Genomic DNA, 26403 nt, shown 5'->3' on the forward strand with positions numbered 1-26403 from the left:
CCTCTGCTTGGTTTGGAAGCTCTGGTGAAGCACTTCTGCAAAAATGTGTCACGCGTTCCTCACAAGCGTTCAAGGAACACATTTTCAAGTGAAGATTCAAGGTTATTTATCGAAGGGGCTCAGCTTTCCCATGTTCTGTATCACAACAGAATACTGCACTCCCAACCTTATCTTCAGTCTGCAGTTCTTCCAGGATTTCTTATTTATTTTTTAATTAGTTGATGGATTTAATTTAATTTCAGACTGGCTAAGTGATAACTCTCATTAGGTTTAAAGTAAAGCTAAAAGTGATGATCACAGACGTGTGTTATTAGTTGATGCTGTTCACGCATCCTTTTATGTGAGGAACACTGATCATCACAAACACCAAGCATCAAAATGACATAAACCATCCCTTTACGTACAGAAGAGGGAGTTTGATTTGGAAGACTACTGTTTCTTAAAATATCAACCCAGTTTCCTTCACGTTCAGTATATTCTCTGAATACATATTTTGTATTTTGAAGATTTCTCCATTAGAGGAAAATATTTCTTAAGTAAAACTCTCATATTAAGAGCTCCTTGTGTTAGAGTTAAAAACTACAAAGATGATAAGTCTCACAATAGGACTGAGTTAAATCTTTATTCTGAATCTCCACTGTCATTTCTTAAATTAAATTATTCATTTAGAAAACATACATTGCTGCATTTTCAATCTACAGTATACATTTTCTATTATTGCATATCTGATTCCCCTCTAAGATACTCATTTTTAACTTCACGTGGCATTCAGAAGCTTTTTTCCCTTCAAATATTTGTCAAGTTACTTTGGATACACAAGAGACCTTTGGTAGGGAACAGAGATTCTTATTACCTCATAAGTGCTTAGGCCATACAGCTTCTTGAGGTGATCAACAACAGTATGGATAGGGAACAGAAGTTTCATTTCAAATATGAAAATTGGGAAACTAAAATATTCCTGTTATGTTGGTTTATCAAGAAACTGCATCAGGACAGCAGAAATTCTTATTTTTGAACTCTAAGGATCATAAGCCCCCCATGCAGCCTGATCACCACCTCCCAACCTTCTCCTCCCAGCACTGAGATGAGCTTTCTTCCCTGAGGCACAAGAACTTGCACAAGGGGCAAATTATGCAGAAGTGTGCTGGTGCATACAAGAGGCAGGTCCAAGAAGAGTACTCTGCTGGGGGAAGAGTTACAACACATTAAACTATGTAAAATTTAAATAAAGCACTGCTTCCAACAATTGGATAAGCTATAAAGCTATTATAAATTTGTGTGGTTTATGTGGTTTAACTGGACATAAGCCAGCAATGTGCCCTTAAAGCCCAGAAAGCCATCCATATCCTGGAGTACTGTGTCCAGATGTGGAGTCCTCAGTACAGAAGGGACAAGGACCTGTTGGAGCATGCCCAGAGGAGGGCTACAACAATGATCCCAGGGATGAAACACCTCTTCTATGAGAAGAGTGATAGAACAAGTGGAAATGGCTTCAAACTTAAAAGAGGGGAGATTTAGATTGGACATAAGGAAGAAATGTTTTGCAATAAGGGTGGTGTGGCACTGCCACAGATTGTCCTGAGGCGGTGGAAGACCCATCCTCAGAGACATCAAGGTCAGGCTGGATGGGGCTCTGAGCACTGGATCTAGTGTAGGAATCCCTGTTCATTGCAGGGGCGTTGGACCAGATGACTTTTAAAAGATCCCTCTCAACTCAGTTCTATGATTGATTCTATTATTCTGTGTCTCTACTGCTCTTTAGCATTCTTCAGGATAAAGGAGTACCTTTACTGAGTTCCTCTCGCAGAAGAGAGCAAAACAAAACAAAACCCCACTTATCTGGGGTGTGGGGAACAGTGTGTAAAAACTTATTTCCATTCTGGATTGTCTGGCACAATCTACTAAAGAAGGGAAAGGATCAATGAGAGCAGTGTTTGAAGTATTTACATCAGTCTACTTCATATCTTCGCATCTTAATCTTCTGCTTCCTCAGTGCCCTTTACAGATGTTTGTTCAGTAATTCTGAAATGTCAACCACAAAAATAAAGCCGGGAAGAAAAAGTAACATTTCCTCATTCATTAAAAGTTGCCGGCAACCGCAGCGATGCGCCGCGTGAAAAGAGCCTCTTGTTCTGCCCGGCACACAATGCCTCGCGTAACCTTTCAGCCCGTCGGATGCATAGAACAGCATTGATCCCAGCGCCCCGAGAAACAAGGAGCTGCAGAGAAGGGAGCGCAGCCACAGCCGTTCTGCAGAGCGCAGATCCCGTCCTCAGAGCAGCCAGAGCCGAGCGCCGCCGGGACCGCCCCGCTCCCAGCGCGGAGCTCCCTCCCGTGGCTGCAGGCAGAGAGCAGCGGCGGTAGCGGAGCCTCCCGCACCCCACGCATCCACCCCGGGCTCCAGCGAGGGCAATGGGTGCTGCCCCCCAACCTTGGCCGCACGCCTCGTGCCCATGCTTCCTTTCCTTCTGCCTCCTCCTCCTCCCGCAAACGCGAGAGCGATTTGCTCCTTCCTAGGCAAGGAAATTTCAAGCAATTCATCGCTACTCTGGATGCGAGTGAATGGTCTGATTCATTGTGAACGATATAAAGCATTCAGAGGTCTGGGTTTTATTGAGCAATCCAGAGACCCAGCGCTGTGCCAGAGACCATAAAGAAAATCCCATGAAAGAACTGGTTACAAGCGTTATGAAATTACAGAAGTACAGCAAGTTATAGGAACTCAGCATCTGCCCCAGCAACTGCTTGGCTGCGACTTTTCTTCCTCGGCATTTAGTGTAAACCAGGCAGCACACCTTGCTTGTTAGCATTAAAACAAACATCAAAAGGAAGAATCTCACACCTTAATTCATTTAATGGAATCACAGAATCATTTGAGTTGGAAGGGACCCTCAAAGGTTATCTTGTCTGACTCCCCTTCATGAACAGGGACACCTACAGTTCAACCAGGTGCTCAGAGCCCCTTCCAGCCTGACCATGAGTGTCTCCAGGGATGGGGCATCCACCACCTCTCTGTGCAACCTGTGCCAGTGCCACACCACTCTCACTGTAAAAGACTTTTTCCTTATATCCAATCTAAATCTCCCCTCTTTTGGTTTGAAACCATTTCCCCTTGTCCTATCACAACAGACCCTGCTAAAGAGTCTGTTCTTTCTTGCAGCCCCCTATAGATACTGAAAGGCCACTATCAGCTCTCACCGGAGCCTTCCCTTCCCCAGGCTGAACAGCTCCATCTCTCTCAGCCTGTCCATACAGGAGAGGAGTTCCACCCCCGGGATCACTTTTGTGGCCCTCTTCTGGACAGGCTCCAGCAGGTCCACATCTCTCCTGTACTGAGGACTCCCCATCTGGATGCAGTACCCCAGGTGAGGCCTCAGAGAGGCAGGACCACCTCCCTCACCCCGCTGGCCATGCTGCTTTTGATGCAGCCCAAGTTTTCACCCCAGCATTTTCCTTCACTGAGCTCCATCCCTCAGAGCTGAATTAGGAGCAGTGTGCAACCCCTGGCTTTTCAGTAGCTGCTTGAGGATAGATAAGGCTGCTTATTAGCATGCTGACTGCTGATGTATTCATCATTAATACACCACTGAAAATGGCAGCAGCGAGAAACTTCACAGTAAGGCAGATGAAGCTGCAGAATGCACAGCCAGAGACCAGATGGAAACTCAGCAGCAGACACTCACCAGTCCATTGCTATCAAACTAAGAAAAGCCATGGCTCTCTGCTTTCCTGCTCCTGTGATATAATAGCAGATACCTTCACCACATACTGTGCTGCCCAAGAAGTTGATGCTTAGTGGGAGCTGATGAGAAGTAATTCCCCAAACCACAGCTCCACAGCACCTACAACAGAAGAACTGCTGGTTTGAGTGCAGCAAGATACAAGTTGACTTAATGACTGAAAGGGCTTCCAATAACCTGCTTGTCTTTGACCTAAGATGACCTGAACTGACTGTAATCAGGTCCCACGCTCCAAAGGAGCAGAAGTGACTCAACAGATCAATGTTGGCTTTTCCAGGCACACAGCATGAAGTGAGACAAAGCCTCAGTGCCAACTCCCAGTGTCTGCCTCACATAATGCTTTGCAAGCGACAGACTTTGGACTTCTCACACACCCATTACTTGGCAGTGCTGCAGATTCTAAACGCCACAGAGACAGCATATCAGGCACAGCCCCACACGCAGCATTTCCTCACTCCCTATTTTCCTGTCCCAGGAATTGGCATTTTGGCTCAGCTGTTCCCAAAGGGGACTTCCCCAGCAGCTCATTGGAACGCCCAGCTTAAGGCCTGGCTCTCTTCTGGAAGCCAAATGTAAAACCTCCCATTAGGTGACAAGCAGCGAAGGCAAGATCTAACACAAACGCACACACCAACCATACAGGTTGAAGGAACCAACAAATCCTCCCCACTCAATTGGACCTCCATATTATCGTAGCTTCTAGAAATTAATATTATGGAGTTAAGCACAGATTAATGAAAACTGGTTCCATGGATAACACTTTGTGTTTTACTCATTTTGTTAGCTTTCCCCCCCCCCCCCCCCATGTTCCTGTTAAATCCCAAATATTCTTTATTATCGAGAGGGGGTAAAGCAAATAATTTTGAGAAGAGCATCTGCTGAATACTGTTGTTTTCCTCTATGGTTTCTGAAGAAAAATGCTTGAAAAGCAATTTATATATAAAATGCACTTTGTCTTCATCCAGCTTTTGCCTGGCCCAAAATAAAATAATGAACTGTTCCTACTGGAAGCCACCCAGATAACAGACCAAAACTCTTTTCTTATTAAGAACAGAAGAAGATTTTTGTTTGCAAAGAATCACAAAAATATAGGCTAGATTTTATGACTTTGTGATAAACACTAACTTTGCTAAATTAAAAAAAGGACCGCATTCATTTCAAGCCCCATATTAGGGAAACAATGTTGCCTTTTTATGGCTATCTATTACATACTAGCTGAATTTCAATAATCAATTGTAATTCAGCACCGTATCATCTATTTATATCCGCCGCTCTCAGCCAACTGCAGATTACAGCACTCTTGAGAAGTTTGGCCAGGATTTCAGCAGAGCTGGCAAAGGCAGGCTGGCAAGCTCTTTGCCAATTAAAGCCCTTATAATGACTATATCAGCACGTATGAAACTGGAAATGTGACTGGACAAAGCACAAAACCCATACATTCATGCTTATAATGCGTGATTCCTTCACGCTTCCCTCCAGTTTTGCTTTGCTGATACTGCAGCGGCGTACAATAGCTGTCCCATCAGTTTCCAAACTGAAGATGTGCAAGCATTAGCTCTGTGTTCCAATTAATGTTAAAAGAGGATTATCCATATTAAAGCATTGTTTATTAGAATAAAAATGGCAGCAGAAAGCACTTCCTCACCAGATACATAATAAATATCCAGCCAGAGTGCTAATTGCATACTCCATGACCACGTAACGAACACATCTAATCCATCCTTGTGGATTTCAAAGTGAAGATGGGTAATTCTACAACAGTTTTTCCAACAAACATTTCCAAGCAACCTCCACGTACACTCATAGCAACAAGGGACAGAAACCATTTCCTAGTATCAGAATTCAGGCTCTTGCCAGACAGAACTCAGTCCAAGGTAGGATTTGTTGTTACCAAAGCATTATCCCCTCCCAACTCTCTTGACAGAACGTGGTCTGTTTCACATGGCCCCAGGAGGACCCTGCAGTTTTGCCTACTACCATCCCAATACCCAGCAGCAACCCAATGCTGACTCCAACACACTCACAGAAGGTTCTACTTCCACAGGATTACTGTTTGTATTATTTTAGGTACTATTGAAAGAAAATGTTCTTAAATCAGTGAATAGTATGTCAGTGATGAGAAAAAAGATAATACTGCTGCATTTCACTTGGAATAATCATCCAAGGACAAAAAGCTATACACAATTAGATTCTAAAGCAATTAGTAAATGTCTAATTATAAGCAATCTTGCATATTATGCTGTACATTATACTTGAGTTATGCAGCAATACTTCTCATTTATGCAATAAAGCTTTGGTAAATTTCAAAGTTAGTACAGAATTGGGCAGCAATGTTGGTTATGCAGTAACTAATTTCACAACCTACAAAGTTTTTTGACAGTCTAAGAACATACCACATATTGCAAATGAATAAGTAAATGCATCTTATTTTTTTTTGTTCCCCTGAAGATCTCCTCCAAGCTTTGGGACTTCAACTGTTCCAACTGCATATCAGACATGAGGACAGAGAGGGAGCACACACAGACATGAGCTGGGACTGCCCTAATATCACATCTGCAGAGAAAAGGAGGAGTAGGCACGTGTGGTTTAGTGGGAGTGGTGGCGATGGGTTGATGGTTGGACTAGATGATCCTACTGGTCTTTGCCAACCTTAGTGATTCTATGTATGTTAGGATGTAAGTTATCCAAAACTCCTAAATCAGACAAGGCTAAGTTGCATTCTTCCAGAGCTAAGGCATTCAATAGCCAGTAGTGTGAACATACAGTAGGATAACAGTACTTCATTTACTTGCGGCATCATGATCCTAAGAGGGGGGAAAAAAATACAGTTGTACAAGCAAGCTCCTGGCCCCCAAACCCACTTGCTTCAGCTCTTTCTTGCTGCTCTTTTTTTACTCTTTTGCAGAGAGGAAAGCCTCAGGCACCTCATGCTCTTCACCACACAACCTGACACTGCTAATGTCTCTGCAGGGGACTCCTGCTCAGCCCTTGCGAAAATAAATGATCATGAGCACAAGGAGCACTGAAACCTTCTTTGGGGATACATATCACAAGAAAACTGAATGAAAGGTAAGCAACATGTAGGCAAGCTGCGGAGTGAAATGCCAACTTTGGGGAGTTTGAGCAGCACAGAGGTGCATTTGCTGAAGTTGCATCTTTCATCAAATACCCATCCACAGTCACAAAATTTGCAAAGACTGCTCTGGAAATCCACCACAAAGAAACCCACATATTTTTTGTAATCCTCACTGAGTACCAGGACAGGCTGCCCAAAGGCTGTGGGGTCCCCTCCTTGGAGATCTGCAGAAGCTGCCTGGACACAGATGGGGGCACCCTGCTCTGGGTGTCCCTGCTGAAGCGGAGTGGGCTACAAGGACCCCGGGGTCCCTAGCACATCAACCACTCCATCAGCCAAACTCACCACTTCTACAGGGAAACAATGTTTTGTCTCTCCATGCTCAAAGAAGGGACATGGAAAAGTAACAGGCTATCCTGCATCACCTAATTAATGTAAACATCTCCTAATTGATGCTGATGTAAGTCTACCCTCTTGAAAGTAAAAAAATGCAAAATAAATAAATAAATAAGTGCACTGTGAGGAAAGGGGACTTTGAGGCCTAAAGTAAAAAAGATTAAGAATACCACAGGAAGAGGAAAGAGATTTTTAAAAAGATCAGAACTATATAGTAACAAATGTACGAAAAAGAGCCAGGCTGGATGTGGCTCTGGGCAGCCTGGTCTGGTGGTTGGCGACCCTGCACATAGCAGGGGGGTTGAAACTCAATGATTCTATGAAGAAAAGTTACTCAGAGGTCAAAAGATTTTATAGACCTACCATTAAATTGCACAGGGTGTATGTGGCAATTCCTAGATACTTGAATGCAATTCCTAGATACTCCAATGGGTCAGTGAAGCATTTCCCAAGATGTATTCAATGGGAAGTTAAAGGAGGTAAAAGGTATAACACATCATTTTAATAACCCATTCAAAAAAGCAAGCCTTTACCATCAAGCAAACCTTTACATTGCTCTGTCCCATTCCACTCTGTCTATTCTACAGAATCTGGTTCTTCCCCTGGCATTACCCACAATTTTGGCACAAATAACATTATTACACAGAGATCTGGCAGTTTGCCTGAGTGGCAGCAATGAAAATCTCTGTATTTTCCTTGAATCTTTATATAAATTTTGGAGTTAATTCATTTCATGCTGGCTTGGAAAACTACTGTTCCATTATTTAATGAATTCTAAGGCAAAACATTCAAGAAGATAGCCAATTCCGGCTTACATTAGGTGAAAAAAAACTACTACTCAGCTGTTAAGAAAAATAATGGGAGTACTTTCACATACATAAACTATGTATGTAAGTTTCATACATCTTAATGTCAAGCATCTGTGCGAGACTCCATCAGATGACTCATGAAGACATCTTTTTCAGTCTGTAGGGTTTAGACATCTGGTATGACACAAAAATGCTCCTTTGCACCACAGTATAACACATTCAAGAAAAAGCTATTTGTTTATTTTATTCTGCAAAACAAAACAAAAAAAAAAAAAGGGTGATGTTTGCTAGAAAATGATGTTTTGAAAGAGGCATAAAGGCCCACATGCATCTAATGGGCTGGGAAGGCCCTCACCACCAAGTCAGCAATTTGACTGTTTGGGAAGGAAAGCAGTTACCACCACGAGCTCTTTGAAAGCTCAACTCAGCAATTTCAATATAATTACCAGGGAGCAAATACATAGAGGTACCACGGCAAAGCAGCCACATGGGCTGTTCTAGCGGAGCACAAGATCTATCAATTGGAACTGAACTAAGATAACTAAACCAGGTCTTCTCTACAGGCTCGAGCTTCTGCTCACCACTACCATAATGTCAACCACATGACCAGCACAATTTGATGTTTGAATTTAATCTGTGTGAAGCCAGACAGAAAGTCCCATTTTTCCCCTTTCCCTGCCTGCTAGCATTACTTCCATCCCACTTTCCCAGTTATTTCTTCTGTTTCTTCCCATTTTACCTTGTTTTGTGTCCTCTGCTTCCTGTTTCCCTGTGTTGTCCATTCCCAGTGCCATGTTTGCCACCCCTAGTCTGCTTTCTCTTCATTGCTTTCTTCACCGCTTATAATAACTTTTAATTGCTGCCTGCAAACACTGATTAATCAAGGCAGCAATTTAAAGATAAGACTTGCAGATTTTATAGACTATTGTATCTATAAAACAATCTGCAAATACTTAGGCTGTCAGTATGTGTTTAAATTTTTCCATACATACGTAGAAGTATCAATTGCTATAGGGAGAATATAGAGCATCCTATATATGTGTGTGTATATGAAAATTCCACACTGGCTAGGAGTTAGAACAAGACTGAGAACCAAACATCCTCATTTTCCACTGAGTGAAAGACAAGCTTCAAAATCATTAACTGTCTCCTTTGCCTTACAGCAAGAGGTCATGGCAAATGTCAAACACAAGAGAGCTGTTCAATTAAGGGCAACCTTACAAAATCCAAACCGTTACCAACAGCAGCCTGGACGTCATCCTTGCCCCAGCAAAGCCACCGCCCTGACAGAAGCTATTACACAAGAGTCTGCACTTGAGAACTGCCAAGCTTTAATCTTCAATGAAGAGAAATGAATGTATTCTCTTGAGAAACAATTCCGCCATACCAGAGCAGTGGTTTCTTAGGAATCGAGGAAAAAAAAAAAAGAGAAGGAAAAGAAAAAAAAGAGAGAAAGAAAGAAAAAAAAGACAAGCTAACTTTTTCCACCTATTCCAATCACTTATACCAAAAGATACACATATAGCATAACAGCACTGTAATTTATCCCAAAGCAATAAACAGGAAATTGCTATTTCAAATAGCAAAAGTAAATAGATGCTCCGAATTACTAACTTGCCATCTATCTGTTGTCAGGAAAAGCAAAAGATGACTGAAGACAAAAGCAATGCTTTCTGGGTTGGGGAGGGGAAGACATTCTGGAAAAAAAGTAACTAAATGTGGTAGTTTTCTCCAATGGCAGTTTTATTGTTGTATGTTGAATGCTTCAGAAAACATAGCCCATCTAAGCTATAGTAAATTGTCAAAATAGTTCTGCAGATGAATTATTCTAAAACAAGAGGGAGAGGGGAAAAAAAAGGAAAAAAGAAAAAAAAAAAGATAGAAAAAAAGCTGATAGTTCCAGGCACGGCAGCAGAAAAAAATGCTGAGGACTGATTCACCTCCTACAACTTTGCAATGATCCGTGGATAAAGGCTGCGTAAAACCCACAAACCTGGATTGTGACTGTAAAATGTAAAAGTCTCTGGGCCTAAGCACGTCAGTCAGAGCTCCGGGTCCACGCAATACTTTCTGGCTGCAGGATTTGTGCACTGCATCCACTGCGCCCTGCACAGGGTGAGTACAGCAGGACCAGCTATGTGCGTAGGGCTCCCTGCATGCATTAGTTCGGCTGCCATCAAAGCCTACTTTAGGAACGTGAGATTAGATTATATTTCTCAGTAAGCCTAGAGATAAGGGGAGGAGGAAAAAAAAAAAAAGTTGTTATATTTAGTCAGAGATTTGCTAGCTTGGTCACCATATGAAAATTTAATTCTTAGAGGCAGATGCTATGGACTTCTGCACACTGCATCCTCATGGTTCACAAGGTCAGAAGAAAAATAAATAAGCAGTGCTTTGATTTCCATCCCTGATTCGCAGAACTCAGCTTATTAAAGCTCTCTGCGTTCATGCCTTAATGCCTGCCGTTATGCAGTATTTCACCTAGGAGTCCAACCAAGCTTTCCCAGCAAGGAGCAGCAGCTCCATCCATGCAGACCCTCTGAGCACAAACCATGGGAGCCATCCGCTGCCGGCTCCCCCAGACAGCACACGGTGCTCATCCGCAGAGCTCCGAGCAACTGTTCTGAAACTATCAGGACACAGAAAGTCCAAGCAAATGAAAACTAATAACAGGCACCGATTCTTAAGTGACAGCATGAAAATAAAGCATTAACCACAACGCTTCAATACTCTGAGAGCCTTACGTCACCGTACCCACCCGGACTGCATGCAGCACTGAACTTTGCCGAGCAGAGACAAGTCAAACTGTGCTATTCTCAAAGTTCATAGTAGTTTTGCTTTGACTCCGGGAGCAGTAGAAAGTCGGCCCTCAGCTGTCAGCAGATCCTATCCCAGGGCACACACACACAGAGAGCATCCTAAGCATCCTCCAGCCTCTCTCACACAGTACCTATGTGCTGGGCAGCCCCTCGGGATTGAGAGCCCTTACTCGGAAAGGTTTCTGTCTGTAGGGCTCGAAGGGAACACTTCCAACTCACATCGCACAGTCCTAAATGATTTTTCACCCCACTCCTCCAAAGAGCACAGTAATTCCCTTATGAACATCTTCCAACCGCAGTCGATGCATGCAACACAGCCTTCCTCATCATCAGCGTTATTGGAGTAAAAGTCATTTTTGCCGTACTCCGCGCTTACAAACAACTCGGAAGTTGGACACAGCGATAAGTTTACTCACAGGCAGAAGACGCGCAGGGACGCGAGAAGCAGCCGGACCGGCCGAGGGACGTAGCGCTGCGGAACCGCAGGCACCGACCTCCGGAGCCCACCCGCGGGCGGCAGCCCCGACCCCCTCCGCTCCGCTCCTCTCCTCTCTCGGGGTGCCGCTCCGCGCTCACCGAGTTCGGCGGCCGCTACCGGGAAGCGGCGGCGCCGCCCCGGGGGTTCGGTGCCGCCCCGGGGGTTCGGCCCCGCAGCGCCCGCCCCGCTGCGCACCACCTGCCCCAAGGTCACCCCTCCCCGGGGGGAGCAAACTTTGGGACGCGCTGCAGCGGGGCGGAGGGAGCGGAGCGGCGGCCGCAGAGAGGCGGAGGCTGCGCGGAGCTGCGCGGAGCTCTCGGTCGCCAGCTGCAACGCGCAGGGCGGGCTGCGCGCCGCTTCCTCCTCTTCCTCCTCCTCCCTCTCTTCCCCTTCCCCCCGACGACTTTCAGTTCACCTGCAGGCAGCCCGGCTCCGCAGCTCTCCCCGGGACTGCAGTCACTGCGTCAGCGCCCTCCCCGCCACGCGGAGGGAGCCGTGCGGGGCCGCTCGTCCCGCCGGGAGATTTGGGGCAGCCCCCGGGCTGCGCGCAGCCCCCGGCGTAGGGACCCCTCGGGTACCAAACCCCTCCCCGGTCTCCCGTCCCCGAGGCGGCTGCCTGCGGCTGCCGGTAGGGATTGCCCCCGTGCTGTCAATCAGCTCCGCGGTGAGGGGCTATAAATATTTATCAGGCATCCTAATAGCTGCATCAGCGGAGCGCTTGGTTCGCGTGACTCAGAGCTCCACGAACGGCCCTACGCGCTCGCGATGGGAGCTGCCCGCGGGCTGCCCCGGCAGCCAGGGCGGAGCGCGGCTGCTGCAGAGCTGGGAGCTGCGTTAACCGGGCGCCAGCCGTGCCCCGGCATCCCCGCCTTCCTCCCTTCGCGGTGAGGCATCCCGGTGTTTGCCGGCTCGGGTGGTTTCCATCAGGGTACATCCGTCGGCCAGGAAGGGGCTGCTTTCTTCTGTGGGACTGTCACGTTTTCTCGGACAAACCAGGCTTTGTGCTCTAATCGAGATGAGAAGATACCTTCAGCCAGAACCTGAATGCACAGAGAGCCCTGAAATAAGCTCAGCTGGGATGCAGTGATCTGTGCAGCCCCGCTAGAAACTGAGGACAAGAAATGGTAGTTACAAACTTTATATAGCTGTTATTAAAAAATAACGGGGGCTCTCAGTACGGAAAAATAATACATATGAATGGAATGCAGTAAACTTGTCTCACTTTTTTCCAGTTACAAATGTAACTCTCAGTGCTGAGAGTTGCCAGGAGCTCCCCGAGCACGCGGTGCTTCTTCCAACTGCTTCTTCCAACTGCCATCTTTGTCAATTTTGCTTACCTGAGAAATTTTAGAGGTAACGCTGAGAAAGGCTGAGACTTAGAAACACTGCCTGGAAAGGCACAAACTCACCTTGGTTTGAGTTTTATTTTACAGGTGATGTTTAAAATGGAATCAGCTAGAGATGCAGTTTCTGTTTTCCTATACTTTGTGTTCCCAAGCAGCCGCCGCTTCTGGCTGGAAAGTGGACGGGCTGAACTTGACCTTTCTATCCTGAAGCATATAGCTTTGTCTGCACTGATTTCCAGAGAAAAAGAAAAAGAAGACAAAAAAAAAAAATACCAAACAATCCTGCCATCACCAAAAAAAAAAAACCACAATAACTCATCAACCCAGCATCTATGGAGTTGCATAATCCCACTTAAACGTGACCTCGATCTGCAATAGAACATCATTAATAAATATTCTTCCAAACTTCATACTTGCTAATCTTAATAAATTACAAATTGGCAGCTCGCCCATCTCTGAGGTTTTAGAACAGATGCTTTAGAGGGAGATCCCATTACCGAGCCTCTGGTTCTGCTGCATCCACGCCTGTGCTAAGAGGGAGCGTTATCATCTGTACCATAGCAATGCACGGGAGCTGCAGCTGAGCCAGAATTCAGTTGGGCTTTCACCCGCCAGACACATTGCGTGAGAAATTCTGTCCTGGAGATTTACTGACCTAAACAGATAAGACAGGCAAGAGATGGCGGGGGAAATAACCTGCCCCAAACCATGCAGAAGGTCTGTAACAGCACAGGATGCAGGGCTGATTCAGCAGCCCAGACTACAGTTGCAGTGATGCCAAGCGTTGCCTTAAATGATGGACTGAGTGCAGTCCTGAAAATCCAGCGTACAAACTGTGTTTTTGGTTGGAGTGTTTGTTGTTATGGTGTCTTAATTCAATTAGGTTTCACTCTTCTGCTAAGCACTAGCAGCAAAAGTTGGTCAATACCATTTTGTGTCCTGAAACCAAACTGTAGTGAGGTTATTCCAAGGGATTTCTGCTCTTTCATGCTGAAGCTGCCCGCTCCTTGCTAAATTGCAGAATTAATGAGCTCCGATTGGGTTTCCCAAGGATTAGTGCAAATTATTGCCCCTCCACTGAAGATATGTGTGGGAGGAATTTGTGAATGACATTTGACTTCATGTGCCAGAAATAAAAGTATGTGCCTCGATGTCCTGCATGCCTTTGAGTAACATATAGCAGCTACAATAATGGCAGCTCAGTTCACAATCATAACGTTAACTACAGTATTCCAGCTTTTAATTTTTCACTTGCAGCAGTGCCAAGGACTTGTTCATTACCACTACTCGTATGGCACTTGGGCCAAGAGCTCCTCAGCAGTGTGCTTTTATACAGCAAACAACGGTGATTACTCTGAAGTGGGGTTACTTTAGAAGATACTTTTTTAATGTTCAGAAATATTATACTGAAAGTATTATTATAACAATACAAAAAAAAAATGCTTTGAGATTGTTTCAGATGCTGCTGTGGAGGTCCTGTTTGGGAGATTCTGCTATTTAGGTGTTATCAGGATGCTGAAAGTACCATCTTCCCTGTTCAGTGGGATTATCAAAAGGAATCCCTTTCCAATATCATCTTCATGTAAAGTTATGTATTTCAAAACTTGGTTAGCTGTTAGCTATGACTTTATAGTGGTCACTATCACCAAGGTACTGCTGTAATAGAATCACAGAGTGGTTAGGGTGGAAGGGACATTCAAGCCCATCCAGTTCCAACCCCACTGCCATGTGCAGGGCTGCCCCCACCAGACCCAGCTGCACAGGGCTCCAGCCAGCCCAGTCTTGAGAGCATCTGTTCACAAGTAGAAAGCAAAACGTTGAGCCAGCTGGAGGTGCTCCACTTTAGGTTGAAGATCTACATTTTTTAAATATTAGTATTGTGATGGGATTCTTGCAAGGATGTGTCTCGCTTCACTAAGTGTATCTCATTTATGGGAAAGTTCTCAATCTCAATTGCACCATGAGAAATGAAGGAAATTGTTGATGTGATACCCATAAAACTTCTGCATTCACTGATTTTATTGCTCTATTGTCTTTCTGAGACAAACATGAGGTCACTTAAAGTTACTGCTACATCTAAGACTGTTGTTTGCCAAAATTGAAATAGAGATGAAGAGCATCAAGAAAAAATAAATAAAAAGGGGGAAAAAAATGTTCCCCAGAGTTTTATCACCTCCCAGAATGGAAGAGCCTGATGCAATATGCTCATTCTTTTCTCTTCTTTCTGCTCCCTGCCTTCTGTTGTCCTAAAAGAATGTCAGCTTTCTGAATGGGCACCGAGCACACATTTGTTTGATCTCTGGGTCTGTGCAGTGACGTTCCTGCTGGGCACGGAAGTATTTTAAGACACCTGAATTGATTAAATATAGTATTGCACTGCTGCAGAGTTACTCAGCGGAGGAAAGCGCAGTTCCCAGGAGTGGTTTGCAGCAGCACTGAACCACTGCAACAGCCCCAGGCCCCAGGAGGCTGTGTGCTGGCAGTTCGGGTTCAGAGCCAAATCCATCCCCTTGCAGCACGACCTGGCATCCACAGCAGTGAGGAATTATTTCAGTCTTTTGCATTTTCCGTGGCTATAGAACGCCTTTGTTTTCATTTCTTTCTGGTGGGGATGATCTTTTGGCTTTATTTATTTATATTTCCTGGATTTAATTCCGATCTCTGAGCAGGGAGCTCTGCAGAAAAAAACGTCCTTCAGAAGTTTCTGCATTTAAGAGGAAAAGAATACTGCAAGAAACTTTCTCATCCTGGCAGCACTCACCTGCCTGCAGCACGCAGTTCTCCTTGAAACTACAAGCAGTGGGGGAAAAAAAGGCTTTAAAGAAGAAAAATTATAAAACATACAGCAAGCATTTATGTCTATCAAAGTGTATCACAGGGTTCTGTAATAGTACGTGGCAGAGCACTCGGCCAATTTCAACAAGGTGTTGAAGCAAGGGAGAAGTCTCAAAACAATGAATTCCAGTGAAAATCAACCACTTGAGCATCCGCACCAGGGAGAAGACAGGCAGGATCCAACTTGCCTTCAGTTCTGGGGCAGCTTCTCCAGAGCCATGGGGTTGCTCTAAATTCCCTATGAGCTGGTGGGAAGTGCAGGGTCAAGTCTACTGTGGGAACTCAGAGCGGGGTATCTGAAATATGTCCCCTACACATCAGCTTGGGGACACAGCAGTGTCCATGCTGGTGGCCAGGGGACTGTCTCCAGCTCAAGCACCATTACCATCAGTGCCTCTGGCTTGCTTGTCTGCAGTGAAGTCCTGTATCTCCTATGAGGATCTAATCCCAAATTTGCATTTTTCTGGAAAAATATCTCTAACTAAACATCTCTAACTCCAGCTACTCTGGACCCCTTAAAGAACTGAAAACTCCTTCTTGCCTTCCTCCATCTCAAATATCTCCTTGTTTTTGAGCTGAAAGAGACCTGATTTGGATGCCCAGTCCCTGGAGGTGTTCAAGGCCAGGTTGGATGTGGCCCTGGGCAGCCCGAGCTGGTGCCTCATTTAGTCAGTGGCAACCCTGCCAATGGAAGGGGCATTTGAACAAAGATGATCTTTGAGGTCCCTTCCAACCCACGCCATTCTATGATTCTGTGATTTACTCCTCTACCCACTTCGGCGCCAAAGTATAGGATGGCCATTTTCTGCCCTTGGCAGCAATTCAGTTTCACTTAGTTTAGTTTAATTTAGTTTCATGTTTCCTATGCACTGCTGAAGACTTTCTTTCTGATGCTATAGTAATGACCTTGAAATCACAGTTTTCAATAAAATATATCGAAGAATATATTAGAAAATAAAAACTCATATAATAAAAGATTTTAGGTTTGAACTCTGTAGTGGACTATGATCAATGAAATTACAGTAAAATGCCAGAACTCATAGCATTTATATAAAGTGTAAATGAACAGCACCACACCAGCACCAACAGGACTGCAAACAGAATATCCTCAGTTTTGTTCCCAGCTATGTCAGGCATTCTGTTGCTGAGCAGTAGAAGTCTGTAGTGAGCAATGGTGAGAAAAAGAATAAGAGGAATACATTGGACAGTCAGACAAACTTGTTTCTGTGGGGCACTGAAAGCTTCTGGTCAACAGTCTTCAAGGGGAGAGAGAGAGGAAGGGGACAGTTGGTGCACCTTTCCCTTCGCTATTGGCACACAGGCTCAGTAGATCTTGCTGAAGCATTGCCAGCCATTGGATTTGCAGCAGTAGTGGACCAGGAACCATTCTGCAGTGAAGGCAAGATGCCAGACTGAAATGAGTGTGTGTGTGTACATGCGTTTGTTGTCTATGTTTGCCATTTCTGTGCCTGTTGCCAAGGACAGAAGGACAGCTAAATGCTTAAGGTCATGAAAAGCAGTGAGAAAAGGGAAGCTTATCCTCTCCTCACCTCTACATTAAGGATAAAGAGATGTTCCAAAATAATCTGACACATTAATGCATATTTATGCTGCCAAATTTCCTCCTGGAAAAAAAGAGCCATATCCTTTATCTATGTTTTTTAACCAGCAACTTCTACTGGGAAACTATAATCATTTAACTCTTATTTTCAATGGCTTGATTTTAGTGGTGCTGACTAAAGCTGTGGATAGTTCTTAACACATTTTGAAGCCTCTTAGAACCCTGGCAATAATAGCAATCCCATAGAGAAGATTCCATCAAAAGTTAAGCCTCTAGTAGGACAACTTTTGAATGCTGATAAAGTTTCCTTGAAAAGAGAAACTAAGACCAGAACTCTCAATTCATGAAAAGAGGCATCTGTGAGAATATCTGGTATTAAAATCCTGACCACTCAGGTGGCAAATAAGAAAATATTATTTATTTTCACTCATAATTTAAGATCGCAGTTTAAACTATCCAAATTTAAAACTATAAAAAATAAAAAATTGAAGTGTTCGATGTGATGATGTCTGACTCAGCCTGAAACACAAATGTGCTCAAAGGTCAGTTAGAAGGATGCCTACAACCAAGATTCAGGAAGTGCTATTGAATGAAGTGCTGTGGATGCAATATTTGGCACAGAAGTATCTAAACACACGACTGTCAGAAATAAGGTGAATATTTGCTTATACTTACTTTCTCCATAGTGATTTCCAGAGGTTTGAGACAGTATATGGAGTGAGGTGGGACTCCGGTCTCAGCTGGTATGGTTGCTCAGTTTTCAACAAAGTAGAAGATCCTGTGATAAAAAGTTAAAACTGCTGCTGTACATTTTGACTCAGGAAACCTATGAGAGACACATCAGGCATAGGATTACACATTTCTCAACAGATTTATAGAATACTAAAGTTTATATTTAGAGTAGCTGAGTTAATGCTCTGTGCAGTGAGTATCTTAAGATGCTGAGCCACTGTGAAATCAAAACTTGGAAGCTCTGAAACACAAACTTCTATAAAACTGGCTAATGGTATGAACTCTGTTTTACATACTTAGTGATGAACTACTATCGTTAAACTTTTCAAGATAGCTTATGAATACTGACAATATCACTTAACCACTTGCTTTATAGGGATTGTTAGTTCCAAAAGACTAAGGAAAGCTTGGTGTTAAGACCACACGTGTGATTATGGTGGGAAATGAAGTACATAGAAACTATGTTTCTACATAATCCATGCAGGAAGCCAAGATGACATGCTGCCTTCTGAATGCTTACAGTGATGACATAATTCAAGCTAAAAACTGTAGATAACATTCATAACAAACTGTAACCAATGTGGCTCAGAAAGTTCTGATCCATTATGTCTCTTAAATAGCATTCACATGTGGAGCTGAAGGAGCAGCACAGCATAGCAGAACTTACCCTCTAATAGCTAAATAGCACTTCGTAGTGGTCTGCAGTTTGTATGGGTAGGCTTCTTTCATCCACAGAGATGAGTAAATGCAGCAGTTAATCATGCCTGGAGAACTGCCAGGGGGTGTGTGGTTACAAGCCCTGCCCGGGAACACAACACATGAAATCAAAAAGCAGAGAATAAATTGGTCATAAATATGCAAGCAAATACATGTTTTCCACTGTAAAACACATTGCATGGCTAACATTTTACCTGGTCTCAACTGCAGGCTGCAGCAGCATTCAGTGGCTGGAAGAAACATTCCCCACTACCACCATCACCACCTGCATCACCATCAGAAGACCGGTCACCTTGCCACAGCTCCCACATCACCAGGCAAACCAGATCATTTTGCCAAGAGGGGAAAATCTTCTGTCATCAGGGCTGGCCTGGAGTCCACAAAAGGTTTCATGGAAGCACCGCATACGTGCCATGCTCTTTCAAATGTTAGAGGTTACTAGGCTTCTCAAAACTCTGCTGACAAACGACCTGCTATTATCTTTTCCTGTGTTTTAAGCCTCACCTTATTTGTTTTGCTGTACAGTGACATAAATAATACAGTGGCCTAGGCAGATATCCTTTAAGGATCTCAACCCTACTGAAATCGCGCTGACATACCCGAGCACTGAAATAGCGTGCAGACTTCCCAGAGGCAGCTAAAGCAGAGCCAGGATTGGGCCACACCAGAGCATTGTGTTCATTTGTTTATTTCTGCAGCAGAGCATGCTGAGATGGAAAATCTAAGGGGAAAATAAAGCCATTTGGAAAAAGAAAAGCAAACGATTTTAGTAAACAGGAAAGTGCTGTAACTCGGTGGCATTAAGATGACTATCTTGTAATTTCACTGCTCCATTAGCAAGAAGTTTTTAGAAGCATGTCTTCCCTCCTAAGTTTGAAGAGTTATTAGAATATACGAGAACTGTAAGAAATAATGCTGCACATAAGGAAATAAGAACAGCTAATGCAAAATATTGAATTAATATTTTATTATAGACAAAAGAGACTCTTTTTTTAAATGATGCCATTTATTCAAGCACTTCTCAGCCTAAGAACATGGTGTTGTCTTCTCCGTACTCATTGCAGGGGCTGACTTCATGTGAACAGTCTTTTCTTCTAAATGCCAACGTGGTGGCTGCTCAAATAAGAAAACAAACTGATTTGAGGCCAAATTAAAAATAAATAAATAAATAAAAAGCAGAGGAAGAATACATAAAATATTTTTCTAGATTATCTGCTCTAGTTTGGTATTACTGTTTTGATTACATTCAATGTCTTGAAAAGCATGAAGCAAAGAGTAGGGCATGCTATATAAAATGAAGAGCAAAGGCGCAGCAATTGCTCATGTCCTCCGGGTGCAGGATGAAATGTACTGTTACGTGCATCAATCATCTGCTGCTGCAGGGCCTTCCAAGAGGTACTACATAGCTTAATACAAAGGGGAGAGAGACATCACTATTTGTCTACTTGTTTACGTTCTGTTGGCTTACAGAGCGGCTTGCAAAGGATAAAATTCACTTCAGTGCTCTACTGTTTTGATTGCAGTCACCTCACTGTTGTCTATAGCATCCCATAGCTTTTTAAAATCCTCTCTAGACGGAGACTGATAGCTACTGTAACGCTATGCATTGCAAATTCAGTCAAACAGTCTTATGAGACTACTAAAAACTGTGCAGATGTCACATTTTTCAGAACTTTGGAACCTGCTAAGTAACTTGGATACTGTTGCATATTCTTTTCCCATAAGAATATCGGTAGGAAGAAAAACCACAAGACAACAGGAAATGATGTTGTTAGCAAATGAAATGATCTGCTCAAGTCCTGCTGCTTCTGAGGTACCCAGCCCAAGGAGAACCACCATCAAGGTGTGCCTTTGTTCCAGGTTTAGGTGCACAGATCACCACTCATGTCATGGCTAAGCAAGACTTCCTCAGAAGGAACTCTTATAAATACAGACAGCTGTTCTTAAGGTAACTAGCGATAGGATGAGAGGGAATGGCCTCACAATGCACCAAGAGAGGTTCAGGATGGATATTAGGAAAAATTCCTCCTCAGAAAGGGTGGTGAGGCATTGGGACAGGCTGCCCAGGGACGTGGTGGAGGTTGACAGTTGAATTAGATGGTCTTAGTGGTCTTTTCCAACAGTAATTATTCTGAAATGAGATTGATCTGTGTCTAGTAGAAATAGCAGGTGTAAAAGTTCTGATACTGAGTGGTAATTTCAACAAAATACCTTTAGACTTCCAATGCCATCATCACAGATTTTGGTGGAAACTGGAGTCCTGGCACAACCCTGAATCATCAGGAGGGCAATGGGGTCAGGAAGGCTATTTCTTACTCCGAGGGATATATCACAGCATGGAATCCTGCCTGAATGTTCTCATCCCTGTTTGTGAGACAGACATAGCACAAGGAATAGAGAAGATGATCTCAGAGTTCACAAGTTCTCAGCTGGAAGAGGAGGTCTAACATCTGAGGTTTCCTACTGAGCAATCTGCTACAGCCAGACTTAACTGGGGCTGGTGTGAGATTTCCTTGCAAGGATGCCAAAAGGCCTACAGGAAGACCTAGAACTGAATGTTCAAAGGATTTTCCTTCCTTGCCTGTACAGCATGAAAAGAGAGCGTTAAGAAACTGAGAAAAAAAGAAAGTGCATCTTTACCAAAATTACCTCTGAAAATCTAGATCTATTTAAGTCACTTTTACCCCAATATTAAGCATGAAAAACAAGTCCTTAATACTTGTAGAATTTTTCAGGAAACTGTATGCATGTAAAATCTTTGCTTTCATTTTAACATCAAGATGCAACCTGTTACATTTTGCCATTTTCTGTCTCTTTTATTCCCTTATTCTCTGTCCTTACTTGGTAACTTTTCTCCATTTAGTTTCTATTCATATAGCATCCTGCAGATTCATATGTTGAACAGCCAGGAACAACACACATCATTTTGCTCTAAACTTCATGTCTGCCCAGCTTTCCATATTAAACCTCACCTAACTTCTCCATTTTGTTGCATGCAGAAACCTACACGTTTTAAATACAGCATTTAAACTCTTACTATGTTAATGCAAACTTCATTTTAGGAGAATATTCAGCAGTCATGGGAGACATTGGAAACAGAACTTGAGTCTATAGCATTAGAAATGAGGAACAGTTATTGCAACCTAAAATTTTGTTAGAGATGTATAAATTTCTAGCTGACTTTTCTCCTTTTTTTGGTATAAAATAACAAAATATGGTTATTTTTATCTGCAGAGGCATCTGCATTCTTTTTGCTCATGTCAGGTATGAGGCCAATCATCATTTGAAACCAGGTATTCAGGGCTCCTGTAAGTACCTGAAATCCCATTTGTTGTTTGTCACCTCTGGTTTAACTCCTGACAATTCCTCTACAATACCAGCCAGCATTATGTGTGTTGGTATTTTTCCTATGGTGCATGGTGTTCCTAACATGACAGATGAGCTGTTTATTTCACAGGTTTTGCAAAACAACTTTCAGGCAGTAAAGCCTCTCTGCAACTACTGGCTTGGAATGTATTTGAGCCAATTAAGTGAAAACTGAATGCCATTGCCAACTCCATTCCCCATCCAGCTCTTTCTGTAATCTGATTATCCAATTTTACACAGTTTCTGCACTGGTCAGTTTCAGATTTGTGTTCACAGGGAGAAATTAAGGAATATTCTTTTTATTACTCCAATTATTTTATTCCCAAGCACACAAAATATTAATACCTTGAGAACTTATATACAAAGAGTAAGAAGATTTATATGAGGATAGCATGAAGATGAATACCACCCCTGAGATGTGCCAGTGTTTATTAATAATAGGCTAGTTTCAAGCGTTGAATATATTTTCGGGTGACAGAAAGTGCCTTAGCTGAAGGCTGCTGCTGTGCAGAGCAACCTACGCCTGGCAGCCTGTTGTCAGAGGAGGTGAAAAAATGGATAAGGCTGGCTAGATAAGGCACCTCTCCTCGACTGTCAGGAGAGGCACTAATTCAGCACTTCCAAATTATTTGCAGATTCTGTTAGCTTTATCCATTACTTCCAATGTGGATTATCAATTTGACTGAATTTATAGATAACGAAGCTTCATTTTTTGAAGTGTCAAGCACCCAAAGCATTATTTGAAATTGGTGTGTTATGGGAACATGCTTAGTACCTCTGAAAATCAAGTCCAAAGTGAACTGCAGATGTAAAACCAGCAGCAAATAATTAGTTTGATCCTGCTTCCAATGAAGCTCGAAAATGGCTTTATTAATGTTATTGGACATAAATCAAGCTCTCTATCATAGCATATCCAGCAATTTTTAAAAATGGGCAATTTCTAGAAGATTTTGAATCTCATTAAGAGATGCTCTGTAATACATTCTTAGACCTTAGAGTACTTCCTCTATCAAGGAGGCCTCATGAAATTTTCTGCGTCAGGAATTGTGCATATCAAGTTGTTCCTGCTTACTTTTTTGCAAATAGATAACTAAGTGTACTGCTATTTATTTTGGCTTTTTTTTTTTTTTTTAATGCAAACACCTACTGAATATCAATAACTTCCAATGTTGTTACTTCAAGATCCACTCTGTGCATACTAAAAAAACAGCAGGGAAATGCTAGCAAGGCACACTGCAAAGTTTTTGGAGACTATCACAAATTTTGGTCAGAGCCACAAACAACACACATGGGCAACATCTGATATGAAACCTATCACAGGGCACGAGCACATTTCAGTTGCTGCCTTAGTCTTAGTCCTTATTCCCCTACACATAACAGCCCTAGAAGGAAAAGAAGGTAAATGGTTCAAAGAGGCTGACAGACATTTCCTCCTATTCCTCCCAAGCCGTGCTCTTAAGGAACAATGCATGGATCTGACCTTGCATTTTGAAAGGACACAGTTCTGGAAGTGGCAAGTGGCCCCATTCTTGAGGGGTCTGATGGTAGAGCCAGCAGGAGTTGCGGCCATCCCTCCCTCCTAAAAAACAAGCCATGCGAAGCTCCTAGTGAGAGGCTGCACACTGCATTTTGTTGTGTCCTGAGCAAAAGCCTATTTGTCGTGGAATTTGAAGTGCTCGTTACATTACTCTGCAACTTATTTATGGCTTGAGACTGAATTGAACAAGGAGAGAGACAGTAGCAGCTCTCTTTGTGCTATCAGCTCTGAGGCAATGTGTTAAGTGCTGAGGAAGTGCTACACATCTACAGCCTGCCTACTGCATGCTTTCTGCAGGAAGCTCACATATGGTGAGAGGTTGCACAAGTACCATCTTGCTGCACACCCCAGCGCATCACCCTTGCAGCCCACCACACTGCCATTCAGCTTGCTTTACAGTTTCCGGTTATCTTAGCTCACTTAAGAATCTAGAAGAAACCAAATGTTACAGTTCAGCTCTGTCTTTGCCTCAGTTTGAAGAATAACTTTCATTTCAGGAGAGGAACATCAGCAACAAAGCACATGTGACCGCCTTCTCATAGAGAAAGTAGTACATCCTCATATTATGAGTCTATGAATTAAGACAGGATTGTTTGAAAAAGTCTTCCTAGACAGTAATAGCATCCTACAAGGTAATTCAAGCATCTTTATGCAACATTAGGATGTGGCTAACACTGGCACTCATCCAGCAATGACAACATATACTCTCCTGTATTTATTTATTTATGTAAGATATCAAGTCTGTAAATAACCTGACTCTTCTGGCTGAGATAATTTTATTACTTCCATTTGAAGGATTTGGGTTTACACTTGTCTCACACTGGGGGAAAAGATTAAAAAGTCATTCCCATTTTCAAGAGAGAAGAATCAGACCCTGTCCTGACACTTTCTCAGGTGACCACCAAAGAGAAGCACATGGATAGAAGAGAAGCACATACCATCTTTTCTCTTGCAGCAACTGAATGCTTCACTTCTAAGTAGAGAAAACTGAATTTCTGTTAAGAGAAAACTCAGGTTCACGATGTACAAGAGTTTCATGGGAGAGTGAGCAGCCCAGGAATCTGAGAAACAACTGGAGTGTAAGGTACACTGTAGAAATATCTATTCTGACATTGCAGGAGTAAGAGGATCAGCAGCACTGTTCCCGGCACATTCCTTGCAATGATTCAGTGAGAATAACTATGCAAGCCTATGTCTTTTTGTTCTGAAAGCAGTGCATCTATTTACTGCAGCCAGAATCCTGACTGAGAGGTATCACGCCTTTTCACTTCATGCATTTTGTTACTGATAGCTCAGATCAGTGCTCATTCTCATACAGGTTTGCTTCGCCTTTTGCTGGCTTAAAATCCATAAATGCCAACAAACGTAAATAAAAACAATCCTCTGGCCCACAACAGTACAGTAAAGTAGAGACAAGATGCACACAAGTCCAGCTGTAAAAATCTCAGTTCCCATCCTCTATAGTTCACAGCGAAAAATAGAATCCTTAAGAGAGATCCCTGCCTGTACCTCTCTTCTGAATTCAAGTCCTCCTTGCCCAGGCTCTTCTGTGTATCACTTAAGACTAGCCATGAAATAATTGGTAGTTACAATTTTTGTTGGGTGACTTTATGTTACTTCACAGAAAACTGACCACCTCAGCTCTACGGGAGTGATTTACCTGAAATCGATACCAGCAGAGTACTGAGTGTTAGAAGACCCAGCACTCTGCCAACCAGACCCAGTAGTGCAGCTCTTCTCCCAGCGGCCACCCTTTGCAGACCCTTCACAGAGAAGCTCAGTGGTTATGCAATCTGTCAATTAGATGTTTGCTTTTTTCCATAAATTTAATTAGGTTTTGATGGATTCATCAGTTTTCATCTAAATTATTTTTGGTGAATTCTAATTGGTTCCTGCTGTGGCTTGGCAGCCACATAACTGATCATATGCCTATTTAATCCACTCATGGGATATTTAACAAATTGTTAGCTATTTCACTGTGCACTGAAGTGTAGCTCCACCAATTCTTTTTTGCTGTCATGCTACTGCGGCTATTATGACAGTCCATTATGTGATTTATTTTATGAAATAAATGTGAAGTGTTGCAAAAACAACAATATATCATGATCTTCACCCAAAATATAATAAGACCAGGAGTCATCTCTAAGCTTGAGCCTGTAAAATACTAATACCTTTCCTTCCAATCTGTGGACAGTAGTTTGCCTTTTCTGACATTAGTGTACTAAGTAAGACATATTGCAGAAATAGTTACGTGATAATTCATCTTATCCTTCTAAAATAAGTACTTAATTGGTTAAGAGAAAAAGTAATAGGCCTATTTATCAGATGTTTAGGCTTGTCTCCCTGGGGAAATAGCCTAGAATAGTTATTGCATACTAACTCTTCATGAGGACACTCCTAATCCATAGTGAAATGTCTCCGCCTTAATTCACACCAGGCATAAGAGCAGACTGGACATTACACTTCAAATTCACTCCCTAAACTTGTCCTGCAATAACTCCTCAAATTTCTAAAGAAAACAGTTTAAGGAGTTCAACAAAACAGCTGTAAACTTGTACAGTTCTTTCTTTATGCAGTAAAATGCTCATTCTCCTCACCCTGATGCAGCCTGTTGGGTAGAACCAGAAGAGAAATCCTAGAACACAGAAAGACCTTTCAACCGGCAGTACCTGAGGTAGTAGAGTTCCACATGTTCCCTCTCTTTTCCTCACTACTCAACTCCTTTATCCTATGTGGTGTCAATTCTTCTCTTTTCTAACTTTTTTCTCTTCCCTGTTTGGTGGTGCACTCCTTGTGCGCTTGGTTTGCAGAGCAGCCTTGCAACACTTCATGCTTCCACTGGGGATGTGGCACGGAGCGTTCCTTCTCCTGGCACAGAGAGGCTGAAGCAGTGAGGAGGATGGTTCCTGGCCAGACCCGCCAGCATGAAATGTTCTTTTCCTCTCTCTCTCTCTCTAAATTAAATATCAGGGTAATGATGCCTGTAAAGTG

This window comes from Gallus gallus, chromosome 2 (genome assembly GCF_016699485.2).
Source record: "Gallus gallus isolate bGalGal1 chromosome 2, bGalGal1.mat.broiler.GRCg7b, whole genome shotgun sequence".
Taxonomy (NCBI): Eukaryota; Metazoa; Chordata; class Aves; order Galliformes; family Phasianidae; genus Gallus; species Gallus gallus.